A 25,832-nucleotide genomic window follows, 5' to 3' on the forward strand; every position below is an offset into this window, starting at 1 on the left:
TCACTGGTATCCTCAAGGAGCCCCATAATAACCCTTTTAGCCCGCTATGGTCCCACATGGGTGCACTGCAAGTACCCTGTAGGTACAATACACACATACACATACAGCAGGTACCGCATATGAGCTGAAATTGTGGGGTTCCAGATTGGTTCTGTGTGAATGCAGTTTTAACCGGACCGATGCTATAAACTTATCAGAGCCATGTTCAGCTCATTTTCATGGACCAGGTCCATTTATCAGTTACTAGGCCGTTCTGTACTTTATGAGGATTGAACTGTGTCCTACCGAGAGTCTCATTTTCATCTTTCTAAACAGAACAGAACAGCTAATTCTATCCTGATCAAGTTGGGTTCTGTCCGTGTGGTTTCTGAGAACCATTCCTGGATGTGTGTCCTTGAAAATAGCTTTTTGCTGCTAAACTGAGTGAATCAGACTGCATGTTCTGCTGTCTCTCTGATCTTTGGAGGATCTGATTCATGATGGACCTTAGGAACTCATGCATTGGCTGTTAGAACCTGTATGTCTGATAAAAGTTCAGAACAGAAACATGCAGATAAATGTTCACAGCAGGTTGAACAGTGAAAAGACAACCTAAAGCACTAAATGCAGGTTCATCCGCCGCTGAAAACAGTTCCATGTAATGATTTCAATCATCTCTAGAGAACAAGAAGCTGCAGTTTAAGGACCTGCCAACTGAAAGTAAAGTTAAATGTGAGAGCATCAGACTGGTGAACTTTAGTTACCTGTGCACCAGGGTTTCAAGTGATTAAATGTTTGATCTGTAAAAGCTCAGTGTCTCACTGTGGAATTAAACTCTCTGGAAGAGGAACATTTGGTGTAGATCAGATATGAAGGTAATGAGGTGCGGCTCTCTGCTCATCGACCTGCTGCTGTGGATTACGTCTCAGACCTTCAGAAAAAAGGTTAATGCTCATATCTTCTAATTCAGCTTTCAAAGCCTGGACCTATTTCTGGAGGAGCGGCTGTTTGTGGAGTCATCTCATTTCCAAACTTTAATGTAGGATCAGAAACTTTCTGAAGTTTAGTTTGGGTTCTGAATTTACCAGGTCTTGCAGAGACGTTTCTCCACATTCTTCACCCTCACCTCATCAGAGTTTAATTGAAGTTCTGTTTTAGTTGAAAGTAGCTCATTCTGAGCTGTAATCAGTTTATTAATATTATAAACACAGATATTTCTTTATTATTGATCTCTGACCATCTCAAGCTGAAGCTACACAGCCAACGTTCTGTTTTCTTCATCTGAACTTCTTAGGATTCAACCATAATCCATATCTCAAGACCATAGGTGAGTTCTGAACTGCATCTCTGGAATGGAGCAGAAGATCCAGATGTTTAGGGCTGTGGACCTCTTCAGTGCTTGCTGAAGGTCATGGGTTGAAGACAGCACCGAAACCACATCATCTGCAAAATGCAGAGATGAGACTCTGAGGTTCTCAAACCAGATACCCTTCTCTCCATGCCTACATGTTGAGATCCTTTCCACGAGCACCACAAACCATACCTGAGAGAAGGTGCAGAACCTGGAGGGTCCAGCCTGCACCAGGAATGACTTTTATTTAAGTGTCTATTATCAACATTCAGACTGAGGTATTCTTTGTATTTTGTACCCTGCAGTGAAGAATCCCGCGTCGGTGGTTCAGCCTGGACCCACCATCCCAGACCCGAAAAGAGTGACAACTTCTCACAGCATAGAGGCAAAGTCAAGTCAAGTCAAGTTTATTTATTTAGCGCTTTTCAGCAACAAGGCACTCAAAGCGCTGGTCATAAAGAAAAACATTACAATGATACAGACAATCAAACAACAGAAAAATAAGCAATGCACTGCTCTCCTATGCATTGCTATGGCATCCACCAATTCATCCACCCATTCATCCACCCATTCATCCACTCATTCATCCACCCATTCATCCACTCATTCATCCACCCATTCATTCACCCATTCATCCACTCATTCATCCACCCATTCATCCACCCATTCATCCACTCATTCATCCACTCATTCATCCACCCATTCATCCACTCATTCATCCACCCATTCATCCACTCATTCATCCACCCATTCATCCACCCATTCATCCACTCATTCATCCACCCATTCATCCACTCATTCATCCACCCATTCATCCACCCATTCATCCACTCATTCATCCACCCATTCATCCACCCATTCATCCACTCATTCATCCACTCATTCATCCACCCATTCATCCACTCATTCATCCACCCATTCATCCACTCATTCATCCACCCATTCATCCACTCATTCATCCACCCATTCATCCACATTCATCCACCAATTCATCCACCCATTCATCCACCCATTCATCCACTCATTCATCCACCCATTCATCCACTCATTCATCCACCCATTCATCCACCCATTCATCCACTCATTCATCCACCCATTCATCCACTCATTCATCCACCCATTCATCCACCTATTCATCCACTCATTCATCCACCCATTCATCCACTCATTCATCCACCCATTCATCCACCCATTCATCCACCATTCCTCCACTCATTCATCCACCCATTCATCCACCCATTCATCCACTCATTCATCCACCCATTCATCCACTCATTCATCCACTCATTCATCCACCCATTCATCCACCCATTCATCCACCCATTCATCCACTCATTCATCCACCCATTCATCCACCATTCATCCACTCATTCATCCACCCATTCATCCACCCATTCATCCACCCATTCATCCACTCATTCATCCACCCATTCATCCACCATTCATCCACTCATTCATCCACCCATTCATCCACTCATTCATCCACCCATTCATCCACTCATTCATCCACCCATTCATCCACTCATTCATCCACCCATTAATCCACTCATTCATCCACCTATTCATCCACTCATTCATCCACCCATTCATCCACCATTCATCCACTCATTCATCCACTCATTCATCCACTCATTCATCCACCCATTCATCCACCCATTCATCCACTCATTCATCCACCCATTCATCCACTCATTCATCCACCTATTCATCCACTCATTCATTAACCCATTCATCCACCATTCATCCACTCATTCATCCACTCATTCATCCACCCATTCATCCACCATTCATCCACCCATTCATCCACCATTCATCCACTCATTCATCCACCCATTCATCCACTCATTCATCCAACTATTCATCCACTCATTCATCCACCATTCATCCACTCATTCATCCACTCATTCATCCACCATTCATCCACCCATTCATCCACCCATTCATCCACTCATTCATCCACCCATTCATCCACCATTCATCCACTCATTCATCCAACCATTCATCCACTCATTCATCCACCCATTCATCCACCCATTCATCCACTCATTCATCCACCCATTCATCCACCCATTCATCCACTCATTCATCCACCCATTCATCCACCCATTCATCCACTCATTCATCCACCCATTCATCCACTCATTCATCCACCCATTCATCCACCTATTCATCCACTCATTCATCCACCCATTCATTCATCCACTCATTCATCCACCCATTCATCCACCATTCCTCCACTCATTCATCCACACATTCATCCACCCATTCATCCACTCATTCATCCACTCATTCATCCACCCATTCATCCACCCATTCATCCACTCATTCATCCACTCATTCATCCACCCATTCATCCACCATTCATCCACTCATTCATCCACCCATTCATCCACCCATTCATCCACCCATTCATCCACCATTCATCCACTCATTCATCCACTCATTCATCCACCCATTCATCCACTCATTCATCCACTCATTCATCCACCCATTCATCCACTCATTCATCCATCAATTCATCCACTCATTCATCCACCCATTAATCCACCAATTCCTCCACTCATTCATCCACCCATTCATCCACTCATTCATCCACCCATTCATCCACCATTCATCCACCCATTCATCCACCCATTCATCCACTCATTCATCCACCCATTCATCCACCATTCATCCACTCATTCATCCACCCATTCATCCACTCATTCATCCACCTATTCATCCACTCATTCATCCACCATTTATCCACTCATTCATCCACTCATTCATCCACCCATTCATCCACTCATTCATCCACCCATTCATCCACCCGTTCATCCACTCATTCATCCACCCGTTCATCCACTCATTCATCCACCCATTCATCTACTCATTCATCCACCCATTCATCCACCCATTCATCCACTCATTCATCCACTCATTCATCCACCCATTCATCCACTCATTCATCCACCCATTCATCCACTCATTCATCCACCCATTCATCCACTCATTCATCCACCAATTCATCCACCCATTCATCCACCCATTCATCCACTCATTCATCCACCCATTCATCCACCCATTCATCCACCCATTCATCCACTCATTCATCCACCCATTCATCCACCATTCATCCACCCATTCATCCACCCATTCATCCACTCATTCATCCACCCATTCATCCACCATTCATCCACTCATTCATCCACCCATTCATCCACTCATTCATCCACCCATTCATCCACTCATTCATCCACCCATTCATCCACTCATTCATCCACTCATTCATCCACTCATTCATCCACCCATTCATCCACTCATTCATCCACCCATTCATCCACTCATTCATCCAACCATTCATCCACTCATTCATCCACCCATTCATCCACCCATTCATCCACTCATTCATCCACCATTCATCCACCCATTCATCCACCCATTCATCCACTCATTCATCCACCCATTCATCCACCCATTCATCCACTCATTCATCCACCCATTCATCCACCATTCATCCACTCATTCATCCACCCATTCATCCACTCATTCATCCAACTATTCATCCACTCATTCATCCACCATTCATCCACTCATTCATCCACTCATTCATCCACCATTCATCCACCCATTCATCCACCCATTCATCCACTCATTCATCCACCCATTCATCCACCCATTCATCCACTCATTCATCCACCCATTCATCCACTCATTCATCCACCCATTCATCCACCCATTCATCCACTCATTCATCCACCCATTCATCCACCCATTCATCCACTCATTCATCCACTCATTCATCCACCCATTCATCCACTCATTCATCCACCCATTCATCCACTCATTCATCCACCCATTCATCCACTCATTCATCCACCCATTCATCCACATTCATCCACCAATTCATCCACCCATTCATCCACCCATTCATCCACTCATTCATCCACCCATTCATCCACTCATTCATCCACCCATTCATCCACCCATTCATCCACTCATTCATCCACCCATTCATCCACTCATTCATCCACCCATTCATCCACCTATTCATCCACTCATTCATCCACCCATTCATCCACTCATTCATCCACCCATTCATCCACCCATTCATCCACCATTCCTCCACTCATTCATCCACCCATTCATCCACCCATTCATCCACTCATTCATCCACCCATTCATCCACTCATTCATCCACTCATTCATCCACCCATTCATCCACCCATTCATCCACCCATTCATCCACTCATTCATCCACCCATTCATCCACCATTCATCCACTCATTCATCCACCCATTCATCCACCCATTCATCCACCCATTCATCCACTCATTCATCCACCCATTCATCCACCATTCATCCACTCATTCATCCACCCATTCATCCACTCATTCATCCACCCATTCATCCACTCATTCATCCACCCATTCATCCACTCATTCATCCACCCATTAATCCACTCATTCATCCACCTATTCATCCACTCATTCATCCACCCATTCATCCACCATTCATCCACTCATTCATCCACTCATTCATCCACTCATTCATCCACCCATTCATCCACCCATTCATCCACTCATTCATCCACCCATTCATCCACTCATTCATCCACCTATTCATCCACTCATTCATTAACCCATTCATCCACCATTCATCCACTCATTCATCCACTCATTCATCCACCCATTCATCCACCATTCATCCACCCATTCATCCACCATTCATCCACTCATTCATCCACCCATTCATCCACTCATTCATCCAACTATTCATCCACTCATTCATCCACCATTCATCCACTCATTCATCCACTCATTCATCCACCATTCATCCACCCATTCATCCACCCATTCATCCACTCATTCATCCACCCATTCATCCACCATTCATCCACTCATTCATCCAACCATTCATCCACTCATTCATCCACCCATTCATCCACCCATTCATCCACTCATTCATCCACCCATTCATCCACCCATTCATCCACTCATTCATCCACCCATTCATCCACCCATTCATCCACTCATTCATCCACCCATTCATCCACTCATTCATCCACCCATTCATCCACCTATTCATCCACTCATTCATCCACCCATTCATTCATCCACTCATTCATCCACCCATTCATCCACCATTCCTCCACTCATTCATCCACACATTCATCCACCCATTCATCCACTCATTCATCCACTCATTCATCCACCCATTCATCCACCCATTCATCCACTCATTCATCCACTCATTCATCCACCCATTCATCCACCATTCATCCACTCATTCATCCACCCATTCATCCACCCATTCATCCACCCATTCATCCACCATTCATCCACTCATTCATCCACTCATTCATCCACCCATTCATCCACTCATTCATCCACTCATTCATCCACCCATTCATCCACTCATTCATCCATCAATTCATCCACTCATTCATCCACCCATTAATCCACCAATTCCTCCACTCATTCATCCACCCATTCATCCACTCATTCATCCACCCATTCATCCACCATTCATCCACCCATTCATCCACCCATTCATCCACTCATTCATCCACCCATTCATCCACCATTCATCCACTCATTCATCCACCCATTCATCCACTCATTCATCCACCTATTCATCCACTCATTCATCCACCATTTATCCACTCATTCATCCACTCATTCATCCACCCATTCATCCACTCATTCATCCACCCATTCATCCACCCGTTCATCCACTCATTCATCCACCCGTTCATCCACTCATTCATCCACCCATTCATCTACTCATTCATCCACCCATTCATCCACCCATTCATCCACTCATTCATCCACTCATTCATCCACCCATTCATCCACTCATTCATCCACCCATTCATCCACTCATTCATCCACCCATTCATCCACTCATTCATCCACCAATTCATCCACCCATTCATCCACCCATTCATCCACTCATTCATCCACCCATTCATCCACCCATTCATCCACCCATTCATCCACTCATTCATCCACCCATTCATCCACCATTCATCCACCCATTCATCCACCCATTCATCCACTCATTCATCCACCCATTCATCCACCATTCATCCACTCATTCATCCACCCATTCATCCACTCATTCATCCACCCATTCATCCACTCATTCATCCACCCATTCATCCACTCATTCATCCACTCATTCATCCACTCATTCATCCACCCATTCATCCACTCATTCATCCACCCATTCATCCACTCATTCATCCACCCATTCATCCACTCATTCATCCACCTATTCATCCACTCATTCATCCACCCATTCATCCACCATTCATCCACTCATTCATCCACCCATTCATCCACCTATTCATCCACTCATTCATCCACCCATTCATCCACTCATTCATCCACCCATTCATCCACCATTCATCCACTCATTCATCCACCCATTCATCCACTCATTCATCCACCTATTCATCCACTCATTCATCCACCCATTCATCCACCATTCATCCACTCATTCATCCACCCATTCATCCACCCATTCATCCACCATTCATCCACCCATTCATCCACCCATTCATCCACTCATTCATCCACCCATTCATCCACCATTCATCCACTCATTCATCCACCCATTCATCCACTCATTCATCCACCCATTCATCCACTCATTCATCCACACTGACAGTGGTGAGGCTGTACATGTGTGTAAGAAGACAGCAGCAGTTTTCTATTCTGCTGATTTATGACAAGTATAAACTTTGGCTTCAGCTTATTCCTTTTTTGGTAAATTATCAGTTTATAGAAAATAAAACAATGTTTTATTTTATTTTCCTTTACTGTGATGTTATAAATTTACCAAAATAAATCAAATCATATCTCAGCCACCCTGTCCATCCTGTCCTGTTGGGGGAAGTGAACTGAATAGCGAGACAATAGCAGCAGAATAAACAGAATCACAGAATATTAATGAGTTAGCTTCAGTGTTTCTTCATCAGCTCTTAAGAACAAGGAAGATCACACAGGCTTTATTTAGGAGCTGAAGCTACTGGGCCATGCGCCAGTTTTTCCACAATCACAGTTTAAGTTTGATGATTTTCTCAGATTTTCCCCTTTGAATTGTTGGGACCCACAGCCATGAGTTACAACAGGAAATGCGGTACGGACTTTTCTGGAACTTTCAAACTAAATTGCATTGACCTACTTCCGGCCCAACCTAGGAATTGGGGGTAACAGCGAACTTCCCATGAAGCCACTGTCCACATAAAACCCCCACAAGTCTTTCTCTACCACCTGGACTCTGTGCGAGGCTGGCTGGAGAGGCAGCACGCTGATGTCTCTTTGCTGGCAAACAGACATAAACTCTTCAAACTGGATCCAAGGATGTCATAAGATCATCATCATATGCACAAGTTAAGTACTGATGAGTTACTGTTTGTGTACCCGGTATTCATTCATAAAGAGGGGAAATTAAGGTATAAGCATTGCTTGACTTTCTCTCTGAGGCCTGCAGAAGCAAACCGTGAACCAGAGGATCTTCTGCAGAGACGCTGTCTAAAGCCCAGTCTGAAAGGACAACAGGAGCCGCATAACCATGGTTACGGTAATCTGCAGTTGGTCACAACGAGCCTTCTTTCATCCACTGCTCCGGAGGTTAGCTGGAAGCTAACCGTTTGTTGACTGTGGATGTCTCTTCAAACTTCGCCGTTTCCCGGACAACTCCTCCTCAGCATGGGTCAGAGGTTAGGTTTGGGAAGAATAATAAAGAAAGATTTAGATTCTTGGGACTCCTCTGGAACCTCTGGAGATCATTGTGGAAAGAAGGATTCTTCATAAAATGAAGAACATTATGGAGAACCCTGAGCATCCTCTTCATCAGACTGTCCTACAACAACAGAGTGTCTTCAGTCAGAGGCTTCTTCAGATCTGCTGTAAGACGGAGCGCTACAGGAGATCCTTCCTGCCCACAGCCATCAGCATCTACAACGGCTCTGAAGAAACCTTCATAATATGAGCTATAACAACATTTAATTTCCCTTTGGGATTAATAAAGTAGTTTTGAATTGAATTTGAATCTAAACGTTTTTCATTTTATGAAGTTTGGTTTTTTTGTGGGTTTTTAAAGTTAAGATAAACTTTATTTAAAGGGTGATTTTAAACAGAACATTGATCATAATGCGCCGTCCACGCTTATGCATTTTAACCCTTATATTAAACTGGTCATTTTAAAGGTGTGTGTTTGATTCTGGTGCTAAGCTAGCAGCTTCTTTGTTAGCTTTAACTGCTAACAGCTAAGAACACGAGCTTGTTGCTAAAGAATATTTACCAGAAAGGTTGTTAGTTTTCAATCCAGTAAATAATGTGTCCCTAACATCATTTACTAGAGTTGATAACTAAGTAAACACCATTAAGCTCCTTTCTCCAGAAAGATTTGGTTCTTTCCCAAAATATTCCCTTAATAATATTTCTTCAAATATTATTTTAATAAATAAAGGCAGTTAATTAGACACCGTTGAGAATTAGTCATCCAGAAGGTTGGTTTTATTCAGCAAATCATTCTTTAAAACATTATTTTATTAAAATAATATTTTATCTGATCTTACATTGTGAATGGTTGTCTAAACGTTTTCTGATTATTGTCTAAGTTGGTTCCAAGACTAACTTAACTTCACTTCCAGATTCTTCAAGATAATCCTTGTTTCTCAAACATAAACATTGCATGGTAATGTTGCATCACTCTTTTGGTCATAATTATCAATCATCTTTAATCAACTTGTTTATATTGTACATAATCCATTAGTCTTCATTATTCTTTAATTCTGCTTGGTAGTTTAGTTGGATTGTTTTAGCAAAGTAAAGAGTTTGTTGATTGAAATATGTTTGACTTTGAGTTGACTTATTTTTGTTAATAAATTCTTGTATTTTAAGAAATTGTGTGAATTTATTCCATATATGTGCAGAGTTTATGCTGTTCAATAATGTCAGAGCTCGTCTCACACCTTTCTATTTTGTCCTAATACCATCGCCTTAATGGGCTGGTATTCACAGGACAACCCTTAACAGACCCAAATATTATTTGATTAAATATTAAAATATTAATATTAAATAATGATCTCAGATTCATAATTACAACACCTCTTTGAATGTTGACCTTAGAGTGTGGTGATGGTTCTGACCCAATGAAATGTTCAGAAGTTTTTGGAGTTAACCTCCTTTCATGGCCACATGTCCAGGTTCTCCATCCAGTCTAGGTGTTTCTGTCTCCATCCAACCAGGGTGTCTCCCACTGCTATAGGGCCTACAGTTTTCTGACCAATCAGAGACTAGAAAGTAAAGAGACACGCCCACAATCTCATTGCCTCCTAGTAGATTTTTGCTCTAGATGGTTCTGTAGAAACTGGACCTGTAGGTTCTATTTAACCTGTCAGAACTCCTACAGAAAACACTGCAGACACATAAAGATGAACTGTAGATGTAAGGACACCAGAAGGCTCTGATGTTCATGGGTCAAGAGGGTTCTGATAGGAGTTTTAGCTGCCACACAATGACTGGCTTAAATTCTTGTCTGACCCAGTCATCTCTGGTCAGAACCCAGATAGGTTTTACATGAAGAAGCTGTGCAGAAATCATTGTCAGTCTTCAAACCTTTAAAGGCCGAACAGAAATAAATTTTACCTTTCAAAATAAAGCTTACAAAATAAGAGTCTGACTGTTTCATGCCTGCCGTTGAATGCAACAAAACACAGTTCATGATTTCTAAAGAGGGTTCTGGTATGTAAAACTTTGGTGCAGTGCCTCACCTGATACCCTTCCAAATGTAGTTATTTTTGCTTCACACTTAGTGGTTCAACTAATAAAATATGGCTTTTAATGTAAAAAATGCTTCTGCAAGCAGAGAAAAAGATCAAGAAGCAGCTGAAAAATAATGAGAGGAGCAGGTTTAGTTCCAAGACACAAACAGAATCTCCAGGCAGCTATAAAATGTCCTAATTGGGTTTTTACTGCAGACAGCACCTGTAAATTTGAAGCAGTGGGTCCAAGGCCAAACAACACAGAACCTTTAATGGACCAATGCTGCCTTAATGATCTGAACCATCTCAACACAAGTGGATCCGTCTGAGTACCACTGAGAGCTTTAAGCATTAAATACAAATTGACAATTGACCTGTGGAACTAATGCTGAGTCCACAACAACTATTCTATTCTATTCTATTCTATTCTATTCTATTCTATTCTATTCTATTACTGGTGCATTGCACAAAGTGGATGGAATAATATAAGAGGTGCACTACCTGCAAATCTTCAACTTTACATCAACTCAACATCTAGATTGTCAAGCACGGTGGTGGTAGCAGCATGCTGTGGTGCTGTTCTGTCCTTGGCCCTAATGAAAATGTGTAGGCTAGTTTTTACAAGCTGGAAACCAAACCAACTGGTTAAAAATACCTCCACCAAATCAGTCAAGGATGAGCGGGCAAATATCCAGCTTGTTGATGACCACAAAAACTGTCTGGTTGATGTGCAACTTACTATGGTACGCCTATGTATACGTATACTGTATGCAATGTATACAGTGTGTATGTATACATAATGTATATACCCTGCTCAGAAAAATAAAGCGAAGACTTAAACAACACAATATAACTCCGAGTAAATCAAACTTCTGTGAAATCAAACTGTCCACTTAGGAAGCAACACTGATTGACAATCAATTGCTGGAGTGTGTCAGCAGTTCCTGCAAGATGAAGACATTGAAGCTATGGACTGGCCCGTCAGTTCTCCAGACCTGAATCCGATTGAGCACATCTGGGACATCATGTCTCGCTCCATCCACCAACGTCACGTTGCACCACAGACTGTCCAGGAGTTGGTGGATGCTTTAGTCCAGGTCTGGGAGGAGATCCCTCAGGAGATCATTCACCGTCTCATCAGGAGCATGTCCAGGTGTTGTAGGGAGGTCATACAGACACGTGGAGGTCACACACAATACTGAGCCTCATTTTGACTTGTTTTAAGGACATTACATCAAAGTTGGATCAGCCTCTAGTGTGTTTTTCCACTTTAATTTTGTGTGTGACTCCAAATCCAGGCCTCCATTGGTTAATAAATTTGATTTCCATTGATGATTTTTGTGTGATTTTGTTGTCAGAACATTTAACTTTATACAGAACAAAGTATTCAATGAGAATATAGACATAGTAATAAGCAATAAATTATACAATAAAAACTAATACCATAATCAACCCCACGATGAGTGGACAAAGCTTCCTATGTTGAGTTCAGCTGCAGCAGGGTCAACAACCCAACAGCAGAGGTTAGCAAAGCGCTGCTTTTCTGATCTGATCGCTGTTTAAAATGTAGGAAGTTGTGGCTGCAGAGAGGTGATTAAAGCAGTTTAGATGTTCTAGAGAGGTGTGTGTTTGTGTGAGGCTGCAGCTGTTAATGTTTAATAATGGATGGCAGCATTAGAAGCTGGTTAGTGAAGGAAGGCATTAGGAAGTTTGGATTGTCTTTCTCCCTTCTCATAACTTCCTGCTTTCACCATTTACTGTACATCTTTCCACTCGTGCCCTCTCTGTTCTCTTCTCCATCTCTCATTTCCAGACCGTCTTTCTCCAGGGGTCATTCTCTGCAGCTGCTGGAGCCAAGACTGTCCTGCAGCAGGAGAAGGACAACATCATGGAGTGGAGGCTTGACACTAAGCCAGAGGAAGAGATATAGGAGGAGAGAAGGAGGAAAGAGGAGAGGAGGTCAGGAGGGACAGAAAAGAAAGAAAAATGGGATGTTTGCAAAGATACGATCTGTGTGTGTAAATCTGAAGATCAGGAGTCAGATGAAGGATACGTTCCCATTATTGATCCATTCACCTCTGTAATCCTGATTTTTAAGCTTTATTTAATCTATAAACTGGAGAAACAAGAAATATCTACTCATTTTGTTTGTCAGAGAGGCCCATCTCTGTAGATTTACCCTTCAGTTTGTATCAGGAAATCAGTAATTCATAAATTCATTCATTTAAGACTGTGATTATGTTTCTGCTCTAGTTTAGGTCCTGTAATCCAGAAACCACAGCATAAAAACAAAAGCATGTCGGATTTGGACCTCAGACCTGATGAGCAGAACTAGGCGGGGACGAGCCTTCAGGCAAGGCATTAACCTGTAGCTGCAGCCCTGCAGAGCTGGGGTCAAGGAGGCCCTGAAGGCTTGGTTTAGCTCCAACATTCAGGACACGCCATGTTCTCCGTGTGCTAAATATTTCATGCTCAAGATTATGTCTTTCTGTCCTGAACTCGGCCCCCACAACCACACAAGCTGAGACAATAGGGACACACTGAGACAGAGACACACTGAGACAAAGACACACTGAGACAGAGACACACTGAGACAGAGACACACTGAGACAAAGACACACTGAGACAAAGACACACTGAGACAGAGACCCACTGAGACAGAGACCCACTGAGACAAAGACACACTGAGACAGAGACACACTGAGACAGAGACACACTGAGACAAAGACACACTGAGACAGAGACCCACTGAGACAAAGACCCACTGAGACAAAGACACACTGAGACAGAGACCCACTGAGACAAAGACCCACTGAGACAAAGACACACTGAGACAGAGACACACTGAGACAGAGACACACTGAGACAAAGACACACTGAGACAGAGACCCACTGAGACAAAGACACACTGAGACAGAGACACACTGAGACAGAGACACACTGAGACAAAGACACACTGAGACAGAGACACACTGAGACAGAGACACACTGAGACAAAGACACACTGAGACAGAGACCCACTGAGACAAAGACCCACTGAGACAAAGACACACTGAGACAAAAACACACTGAGACAGAGACACACTGAGACAAAGACCCACTGAGACAAAGACACACTGAGACAAAGACACACTGAGACAGAGACACACTGAGACAAAGACACACTGAGACAGAGACCCACTGAGACAAAGACACACTGAGACAGAGACACACTGAGACAGAGACACACTGAGACAAAGACACACTGAGACAGAGACCCACTGAGACAAAGACACACTGAGACAGAGACACACTGAGACAGAGACACACTGAGACAAAGACACACTGAGACAGAGACACACTGAGACAGAGACACACTGAGACAAAGACACACTGAGACAGAGACCCACTGAGACAAAGACCCACTGAGACAAAGACACACTGAGACAAAAACACACTGAGACAGAGACACACTGAGACAAAGACCGACTGAGACAAAGACACACTGAGACAAAGACACACTGAGACAGAGACACACTGAGACAAAGACACACTGAGACAGAGACCCACTGAGACAAAGACCCACTGAGACAAAGACACACTGAGACAAAGACACACTGAGACAGAGACACACTGAGACAAAGACCCACTGAGACAAAGACACACTGAGACAAAGACACACTGAGACAGAGACACACTGAGACAAAGACACACTGAGACAGAGACCCACTGAGACAAAGACCCACTGAGACAAAGACACACTGAGACAAAGACACACTGAGACAGAGACACACTGAGAAAAAGACACACTGAGATAGAGACACACTGAGACAGAGACACACTGAGACAAAGACACACTGAGACAGAGACCCAAGGAGACAAAGACCCACTGAGACAAAGACACACTGAGACAAAGACACACTGAGACAGAGACACACTGAGACAAAGACACACTGAGACAGAGACACACTGAGATAGAGACACACTGAGACAGAGACACACTGAGACAAAGACCCACTGAGACAAAGACACACTGAGACAGAGACACACTGAGACACACTGAGATAGAGACACACTGAGACAAAGACACACTGAGACAGAGACCCACTGAGACAAAGACCCACTGAGACAAAGACACACTGAGACAAAGACACACTGAGACAGAGACACACTGAGACAAAGACACACTGAGACAGAGACCCACTGAGACAAAGACCCACTGAGACAAAGACACACTGAGACAAAGACACACTGAGACAGAGACACACTGAGACAAAGACACACTGAGACAGAGACCCACTGAGACAAAGACCCACTGAGACAAAGACACACTGAGACAAAGACACACTGAGACAGAGACACACTGAGACAAAGACCCACTGAGACAAAGACACACTGAGACAAAGACACACTGAGACAGAGACACACTGAGACAAAGACACACTGAGACAGAGACCCACTGAGACAAAGACCCACTGAGACAAAGACACACTGAGACAAAGACACACTGAGACAGAGACACACTGAGAAAAAGACACACTGAGATAGAGACACACTGAGACAGAGACACACTGAGACAAAGACACACTGAGACAGAGACCCAAGGAGACAAAGACCCACTGAGACAAAGACACACTGAGACAAAGACACACTGAGACAGAGACACACTGAGACAAAGACACACTGAGACAGAGACACACTGAGATAGAGACACACTGAGACAGAGACACACTGAGACAAAGACCCACTGAGACAAAGACACACTGAGACAGAGACACACTGAGACACACTGAGATAGAGACACACTGAGACAAAGACACACTGAGACAGAGACCCACTGAGACAAAGACCCACTGAGACAAAGACACACTGAGACAAAGACACACTGAGACAGAGACACACTGAGACAAAGACACACTGAGACAGAGACCCACTGAGACAAAGACCCACTGAGACAAAGACACACTGAGACAAAGACACACTGAGACAGAGACACACTGAGACAAAGACACACTGAGACAGAGACACACTGAGATAGAGACACACTGAGACAGAGACACACTGAGACAAAGACACACTGAGACAGAGACCCACTGAGACAAAGACCCACTGAGAGAAAGACACACTGAGACAGAGACACACTGAGACAAAGACACACTGAGACAGAGACACACTGAGACAAAGACACACTGAGATAGAGACACACTGAGACAGAGACACACTGAGACAAAGACACACTGAGACAGAGACCCAAGGAGACAAAGACCCACTGAGACAAAGACACACTGAGACAAAGACACACTGAGACAGAGACACACTGAGACAAAGACACACTGAGACAGAGACACACTGAGACAGAGACACACTGAGACAGAGACCCACTGAGACCCACTGAGACAGAAACACACTGAGACAAAGAAACACTGAGACAAAGACACACTGAGACAAAGACACACTGAGACAGAAACACACTGAGACAAAGACACACTGAGACAAAGACACACTGAGACAGAGACACACTGAAACAAAGACACACTGAGACAGAAACACACTGAGACAAAGACACACTGAGACAAAGACACACTGAGAAAGAGACACAATGAGACACACAGAGACAGAGACACACTGAGACAAAGACACATTGAGACACACTGAGACAGAGACACACTGAGGAAGAGACCCACTGTGACCCACTGAGACAGAAACACACTGAGACAAAGACACACTGAGACACACTGAGACAAAGACACACAGAGAAACACTGAGACACACTGAGACAAAGACACACCGAGACAGAGACACACTGAGAGAAAGACACACTGAGACAGAGACACACTGAGACAGAGACACACTGAGACAGAGACACACTGAGACAAAGACACACTGAGACAAAGACACACTGAGACAGAGACACACTGAGGAAGAGACCCACTGTGACCCACTGAGACAGAAACACACTGAGACAAAGACACACTGAGACACACTGAGACAAAGACACACCGAGACACACTGAGACAGAGACACACTGAGACACACTGAGACAGAGACACACTGAGACAAAGACACACTGAGACAAAGACACACTGAGACAGAGACACACTGAGACAAAGACACACTGAGACAAAGACACATTGAGACACACTGAGACAGAGACACACTGAGACACACTGAGACACACTGAGACAGAGACACACTGAGACACACTGAGACAAAGACACACTGAGAAAGAGACACACTGAGACAAAGACACACTGAGACAGAGACACACTGAGACAAAGACACACTGAGAAAGAGACACACTGAGACAAAGACACACTGAGACAAAGACACACTGAGACAGAGACACACTGAGACACACTGAGACAGAGACACACTGAGACAGAGACACACTGAGACACACTAAGACAGAGACACACTGAGACAGAGACCACCCTGAGACTGAGACACACTGAGACAAAGACACAGTGAGACTGAGACAGGCTAAAAAATAAAAGAGGAAACATGGCACCAATAAGGAAACAACATGAGCTTAAATGTAAATTTCTGATTTCCTGGACGCTGAACAATGTAGTCAGACAGATGAGAAGAAAGCTACGTTCTGATTGGATGAGATAGAAATCCATTAGTGCTGACTCAGACTGATGGGGATCTCCTCCTGTAATAAGGAAACCAGCCAATCACAATCTAATATAGGGACAGACAGCCAATGGAAATTAGTTTAGAGGAGAGCAGAAAGGTCAGCTGCTTTGAATGCTCTGATCTGAGACGGTTTAAAATGTAGGAATTTAGATTTTACAGATTTTTCTGTCATTAAATAACATTCCCATCGCCAATCAGTCTTAACCCTGTCCAGTTCTGTGTGAAGAACAACAGGAGGGAGTTTCTGAGCCTGATCCAACCAGAACATGATGCTCCTCCTTGGGTGGGTTCATGCTGGATGATGAAGCTGTCGCTACACGCAGTGGATAGAGGATGCATCAAGCTGCACATGTGCGAGCCTTCTGAGGGGAAGTGGGCTGGGTCACGCAAATGGATAAAACTTTGATCATGCAGAAACATCTTCAGACGGCTTCTCTGGTTGGAAGCTACTTGTTTAGGGAAATAATGTCAGAAAATTTGCCTTTTAAAGCTGGAAAACCAAACGTTTTTCTTTAAAAAGGCTTTTGTGGAACATGTTACATCCATATATGAATACTATTGTGAGGTTGTGTACTGCAGAAACTCCTAAGTCTGCAGCTATAATACACCGATTCTGAAAGCATCCAGTTCCACTGAAGGAACTAGATGCTGCTAATTTGGATTTTCCACGCGACACCTGCTGAAGTTACATTCTGTGCATGCATGTCTGAGTGTCTAAAGATTAATTTAGTGTGGTTACAGATCATCTGCCAGAACATCTCTGCAGAACCACAGTGAATGCCTCAATGCATGTGACAGAGTATGAGCAGACATGTATGTCTTCCTATAGAGGTTATGGTGGTTTATTCTCCTGTGTTAGGGTCCAGGCTGTGCATGGTGGTGGTGTATCAATCATGTGGGAGACTGTAGGACTTTGGGATTTTAAAGCAGGCTGCTCATGCTGGCCACATGTGAAGGCTCAAACCCTTTGATTAACTGACAGAAATGGTTCAAAATCAGAGATTGAAGGCTTTGGGTCTCCTCTGCTTGTTTCTAGTACTTTTTGTCTTTTTTATTTGAGGAAAATAAAGCTATTTAGAGAAGGAATCAAAAATACATCAGCTGCAACTTCTCCACCTTCACTCCACTGCAGTGAAAACATGGGTCAAACCAGGTGAAGGAAAACAGGATCTTTGTTCCTCCTCTTCCGCCTCCAAACCGTTTGAGTGGTTCTTCCCAAGGACAGCAGTATCGACCCGGGGAGTTTGATCAGCAGCTCAGTTTGTCTTTCCTCCCTGAAAACGTCTATTCTGGGTTACAGCAGTACTGCTGAAAGCCTGGCTGCTCTCCTCCTCGTCTTTCCTCCTCCTCCTGCTCCTACCCGTCACCTTCTCTGCCACTCCTCTATCTGATCCTTCCCATTCTCCTCCTCTGGTGTAATCTGCAGCCATGTTTAATTGATGGAGTGATGATGAAAGTTGCAAGAGGAAGGATGGTTGTTCCATGTTTTTCCTCCTCTGGAGAAGGAGATGCGGACTTCAGCAAGCTGAGGTCCTGCCTCTCCTCCTTCATCCTCTCCTGTGGTCCTTCACTTCTTCTTTTCAGTTCTAACAGTCCTCCGTAAAATAGCAGCAGGACACTGAAACTGTTTTCTAACCTTTTAAGACTTGAGCTGAAACCTACTGCAGGTTTTTCTATGTGTTGTGCTCTCTGTAAATAATAATCGATATTTTCTGCATTTTTAGTGTTTTTGTTTAAGGATTTGCAATGGTTTAGTAGAACAATCTGAATATTTATTGAAGATTTTCTTAAGAAGTTAATTTGTTAGATCTTTTTATGGAGCTCCTCAGCATCTCACAGAGACCAAATTAGATACGACTACAGAACTAAAAGCAAGAACTCTGGTCCGGACCTCCCCTGACATCCAGGATCCTTTTCTTTTCATTGATTGGTCTCATTGTTGCAGGAATGATCTCAGGAATAAAAAGCCTTAAAGGAATTAATCTTGTATTGCAGCAGCATCAATTCACACTAAAAGATTTACAAAAATCCAACCTTTCATTTGAGCTCGTGGGGATAAAATCCACATTAAGTATTGGCACCCCTAACAATTACTAAAGCATTGTTTTTTGTAAAGTCACTGATGGGCATATACCAAGCACATATTAGCACATTCATTAGACACAAATAATAAAAAATAAATCAATTTAGCATCTCCACATCAGTAAAAGTTTAAGAACAAAACCTTTGGGGGTGACCTGGAATATTTTACTACAGGTTTATGTTAGGCCTCTGGAGTGTTAAATATTGAACCCACTTATTCCAACATGTATCACAGAATTCCAATTTGTAATTAACTACAGCCTGTCTTCTCCATTCTATAAATGTCAATTGTAATCTCAGTCCAACTACTCAAAGTTGGCTTTTCCTGTGTTAGCCATTTCCTTGTCAGTCTTTTTACTTTCAATCAATAATATGTTTAACGAGTGTTTGTCCTTTTTTTCCCAGTCTTGTGGTATGCATCCAAAAAACACAGTCTTTATACCAAAGGGGAAGGCTTGTTTAAAAATATCCTGTAAAACTACATTAATGTCTATCCAAAATTGTTTTAGTAGAGGGCAGTTACACAGAATGTGAAATAATTTGCTTTATGATTTCCGCAATGTGTCCAACAGGTAGGGTTGCCCCATCATAGTATGTTTTCTGGGTTGGGGTAATAAAGTATCTTATAATTATTTTCCACCAAAAATCTTCCCACTGTAATGATTTGGGTCTTTTTCATTAAGATTTCCATACTGATGTTCATTCCTCTTCAGAAATGCAAATCCCTCCCTCCTTCTCCCATAGAGCTTTAACATACAGTGTTGACTAAGATCTGGCATTCACCAAACATTTATAAAGCAATGAAATGACCCCTTTACCAATCTGACAGTCATATGCTTGTTTGAACAAATCGACAAAACCGGGATTTCCCACCATCAAATTCCCTACTTCATTATCAACATAGTGTCTTAACTGCAGGTATCAATAGAAATCCTGATTCTCTAAGGAATATTTACTTTTAAGTGTCTCGAAGCTGAGCAATGTTTCTTTTTAAACAGTTTGTATAAGACTGTTAATCCTTTTGTTGCCCAGATCTTAAAATTGGAGTCATATTTGTTTGGAAGAAAGTCAGTGTCAAAAGCATACCACTTGAATAATATAATGTCCTTATCTAATTTGAATTTTTTCACCACATTTCTCCATACCTTAAGAGTACAAACCACCCATGTACTGTATATGGATTTTCCGGTAAAGCTGCTTGTATTGGAAAGGAAAATATTTCTTCTTCATACTTTTCCATTGAGCCTTATAGGAAGAATCACACCAGTTGCTCTGAGCTGTGCTGCCTGATAGTAATCTTTCATAGATGGCAAGCCCCAACCCCCCTCCTCTATGGCCAATTAGGCAATTAGGTAAGGTTTTTAAATTCACCCTGAGTTTTTTCCCCTTGCCATATATACCTCGATATTATTTTATTCCATTCATTAAATTTGCTTTGTTCAATTAGTATTGGTAGCATTTGAAATAGGTATAACAACCATGGCAGTACATTTACTTTAATGGACTCAATTCTTGAGCCAGGAGTTAAGTAAGGAATTAACTTCCATCTATTTATATCATTTGGAGTTTCTTTTTTTTTGCAGGGGTATATAATTGAAATCAAATAGTTTTGTGCAATCTTTTAGTATGTTCATACCCAGATAATTAAGGGATTTAGCTTGCCACATCATAGGATACTTGGATAATATTTCATCAGGCGAATTGTAATTAAATGAGAGAATTTGTGTCTTGGTTACATTAATCTTGTAGCCTGAGAGCCGACCATATCCATCAAACAGCTTCATCAATTCAGGCAAAGAGCTTGTTGGTTGCTCCAAGTAAATCAAGACATCATCAGCATAACAGGCTAATTTATGCTCCTGGTGCTTAAGCTTAATTCCTTTTATATTCCCATTTTGTCCTATAAATTGAGCGGACGGTTCCACATATGTTTCTCTGGAGACTAAATATAAGATGGCACAGAGGCTTAGAACAATCCATTCAAGTGAAGCCAATGTGTGTTGATCTTTATTAGTCAGGAAATGTCTCCAAATTAACAGTCAGAACAATAAGTAAACAGTTCAAACCAACTGGAAATGGGTTGGGAGGGTGGTTAAGGGATTAGGGTTATGCCCGGGTAGACAGTGGTGCTTTGGAGACTGGGTGTGCCTGCCAAGAACTGCGTGGTGCCTACGTGGTGCCTGGGGTTCTGGCTGGTCAAGTGGGTCCTATAGGGTTTTTGGGGTCCCTTGGCCTCGGCCGGTGCTGTACCGCATGGACACAGGCGAAACAAGAGGGGTGGATGGCCCCCAGAGGGATTTTTGCTCTCATGGATGAGTCGGGCTGGCCATGGGCTGCAGGGCCTGTGCAGAGCTCTGGGTATCTCTCCCTCTTGACCTCCAGGGCTAACTCACCGTCAGAATGGTATAATGCTTGCCTGGCAGGTTTAGGAGGTAGTCCTCGGCATTCTTTCTGCCAGAAGTTGGTGGGGGCCCTAGCGCTCAGTGGAAGTGTAGCTGTATCAGAGGGTGTGCTGCCCAACAGCACTCTCCACCTGTTTGGCTTGAGGTGATGCCCTGGGTTTATCTGGCTGGGGCTGCTGCGGCCATCCGAAGCCAAGTCCACCGGTCCTTTACTGTTCCTGATTGCTGTGTGTTGCAGGCCTCCTACCGTTCTCATCACTCTAACAATTGTACAAATCCAGGTGACAAACTAGCTCTTATTTACTTGGTCAACACAAAACACACATATTTCAACACATATGCTCAGCCCTCTCCCCAAAAGGACACACACACACACAATCAGAGGTTATTATTGCATCATTGTGGCCTGCCTACTTTATTGCCGGATCAAGTCTTGATTTAGGATTTAGGATTTAGGATTGCTGTGGTACATGTAGGCAACCAGCTTCTCTGTGTGGCATGCCTGAATGCCTTGTCAGGAGACAAATAAATAAATAAAATAAAACAGATGGAACTGGGACAAATGACGCTGGCCCAGAACCTGCGTTTCTTACAGATTTTACCCGCTCAGCGACACACCCGCTGAGAAGCCAACTCTGGTTATTGGCAGCTCCATAGTCAGAAACGTGGCACTAGAGACACCAGCGACCATAGTCAAATGTCTGCCAGGGTCCAGAAAGGGCAACATCAAATCATACCTGAAACTGCTGGCTAAGGATCAGCGTAAATACAGTAAGATTGTTATTCAATGTTCAAGAATCCTTCATGAGGACTATTATATCGAGGCAGGTGACTTCGCCCGGTATGGCGGAGCCGGGGTCCCACTCTGGAGCCAGGCCTAGGGTTGGGACTCGCCGGAGAGCGCCTGGTGGCCGGGTTGCTCCTTGCGGGACCCGGCAGGGCCAAGCCTGAACGAGAGACGCGAGGCCGTCCCCCAGTGGGCCCACCACCTGCAGGGGGAACCGTGAGGGACCGGTGCAAAGAGGATTGGGTGGCGGACGAAGGTGGAGACGTCAGTGGCCCGATCCCCGGATGCTTAGGCTGGCTCTAGGGACGTGGAATGTCACATCGCTGGGGGGGAAGGAGCCTGAGCGTGTTTTGTTATTGGACTTCTGTGCTAGTCACGGATTGTCCATAATGAACACCATGTTCAAGCATAAGGGTGTCCATCAGTGCACTTGGCACCAGGATACCCTAGGCAGGAGGTCAATGATCGACTTTGTTGTCATATCATCAGACCTTCGGCTGCATGTTTTGGACACTCGGGTGAAGAGAGGGGCTGAGCTGTCCACTGATCACCACCTGGTAGTGAGTTGGATCCGCTGGGGGAGGCGAAAGCCGGACAGAATTGGCAGGCCCAAGCGCATAGTGAGGGTCTGCCGGGAATGCCTGGCGGAGCCCTCGGCCAGGGATGTATTCAACTACCACCTCCGGGAGAGCCTTGACCAGATTCCGGGGGATGTTGGAGACATAGAGTCCGAGTGGACCATGTTCTCTGCATCTATTGTCGTTGCTGCTGGCCGTAGCTGCAGCCGTAAGGTCTGCGGTGCCTGTCATGGCAGCAATCCCCAAACCCGGTGGTGGACACTAGCAGTAAGGGATGCTGTCAAGATGAAGAAGGAGTCCTATTGGCTGTGGTTGGCTTGTGGGACTCCTGAGGCGGCTGACGGGTATCGTGAGGCCAAGCGTGCTGCGGCCCGGGCTGTGGCAGAGGCAAAAACTCGGGCCTGGGAGGAGTTCAGTGAGGCCATGGAGAAGGACTACCGGTTGGCCTCAAAGCGATTCTGGCAAACTGTCTGGCGCCTCAGGAGAGGGATGCAGTGCTTCGCCAACACTGTTTATAGTAGGGGTGGGAGGCTGCTGACCTCGACTGGGGACATTATCGGGCGGTGGAAGGAGTACTTCGAGGATCTCCTCAATCCTGCCATCACGCATTCCCTGGTGGAAACAGAGGCTGGGAACTCAGGGTTGGACTCTTTCATCACCCAGGCTGAAGTCACCGAGGTAGTTAAAAAGCTGCGTGCTGGCAGGGCTTCAGGGGTGGATGAAATCCGCCCTGAGTACCTCAAGTCTCTGGATGTTGTTGGGCTGTCATGGTTGACACGCCTCTTCAAAATTGGGTGGCGGTCGGGGACAGGGCTTCTGGACTGGCATAAGAAGGGTGACCGGAGGGTGTGTTCCAACTACAGGGGGATCAGACTCCTCAGCCTCCCTGGTAAGGCCTACGCCAGGGTATTGGAGAAGAGAGTCCGGCCGATAGTCGAACCTCGGCTTCAGGAGGAGCAGTGTGGTTTTTGTCCAGGCCGTGGAACACTGGACCAGCTCTATACCCTCTACAGGGTATTTGAGGGTTCATGGGAGTTTGCCCAACTGGTCCACATGTGTTTTGTGGATCTGGAGAAAGTATTCAACTGTGTCCCTTGGGATGCCCTGTGGGGGGGTGCTCCATGAGTCGGGGGCCCTTTATTAGGGGCCATCCGGTCCCTGTATAAGCAAAGCAGGAGTTGGGTCCGCATTGCTGGCGCTAACACGGACCTGTTCCCGGTGCATGCTGGACTCCGGCAGGGCTGCCCTTTGTCACCGGTCCTGTTCGTAACTTTTATGGACATGATTTCTAGGCGCAGCCAAGGGCTGGAGGGTGTCTGGTTTAGGGACCAGTGGATTTTGGCCCCCTCTAGCCAAGACCTACAGCATGCGCTGTGGCAGTTGTCACCCGAGTGTGAAGCGGCTGGGATGAAGATCAGCTCCTCCAAGTCAGAGGCCATGGTACTCGACCGGAAAAAGGTGGCTTGTCCTCTTCAGGTTGGAGGGGAGTTCCTGCCTCAAGTGGAGGAGTTCAAGTATCTCGGGGTCTTGTTCACGAGTGAGGGAAGAATGGAGCAGGAGATTGACAGACGGATCGGTGCCGCTGCCGCAGTAATGGGGGCACTGTGCCGGTTCATTGTGGTGAAGAGAGAGCTGAGCCGAAAAGCGAAAATCTAGATTTACCTGTCGGTCTAGGTTCCTACCCTCACCTATGGCCATGAACTTTGGGTCATGACCGAAAGAACGAGATCCCGGATACAAGCGGCTGAAATGAGCTTCCTCCGTAGGGTGGCCGGGCACTCCCTTAGAGATTGGGTGAGGAGCTCGGCCATCTGGGAGGGGCTTGGAGTAGATCCACTGCTTCTCCACATCGGGAGGAGCCAGTTGAGGTGGCTCGGGCATCTATACCGGATGCCTCCTGGACGCCTTCCTCGGGAGGTGTTCCAGGCACGTCCCACTGGGAGGAGGCCCAGGGGACGGCCCAGGACACGCTGGAGGGACTATGTCTCTCGGCTGGCCTGGGAACGCCTTGGGCTCCCCCTGGAGGAGCTGGAGGAGGTGTCTGGGGAGAGGGATGTCTGGGTGTCTCTGCTGAGTCTGCTGCCCCCGCGACCCAGTCCCGGATAAGCAGAAGACGACGACGACGATTGTTATTCACGCTGGCGGTAATGACACCCGGTTACACCAATCGGAGGTCACTGAAGTTAGTGTTGCTTCGGTGTGTAAGTTTGCCAAAACAATGTCGGACTCCATAATATTCTCTGGTCCCCTCCCCGATCTGACCAGTGACGACATGTTT

General features: G+C 44.8%; 1 protein-coding gene across 2 annotated transcripts in view; it reads right to left on the minus strand.

Moving 5' to 3' along the window:
• kcnd1 (potassium voltage-gated channel, Shal-related subfamily, member 1) overlaps nucleotides 1–25,832 on the minus strand; it is a 104,544-nt gene that overhangs the window by 17,515 nt on the left and 61,197 nt on the right. The gene's annotated exons all lie outside the window — the stretch shown is intronic.

The sequence above is a fragment of the Girardinichthys multiradiatus genome, chromosome 1, assembly GCF_021462225.1.
Source record: "Girardinichthys multiradiatus isolate DD_20200921_A chromosome 1, DD_fGirMul_XY1, whole genome shotgun sequence".
Classification (NCBI taxonomy): domain Eukaryota; kingdom Metazoa; phylum Chordata; class Actinopteri; order Cyprinodontiformes; family Goodeidae; genus Girardinichthys; species Girardinichthys multiradiatus.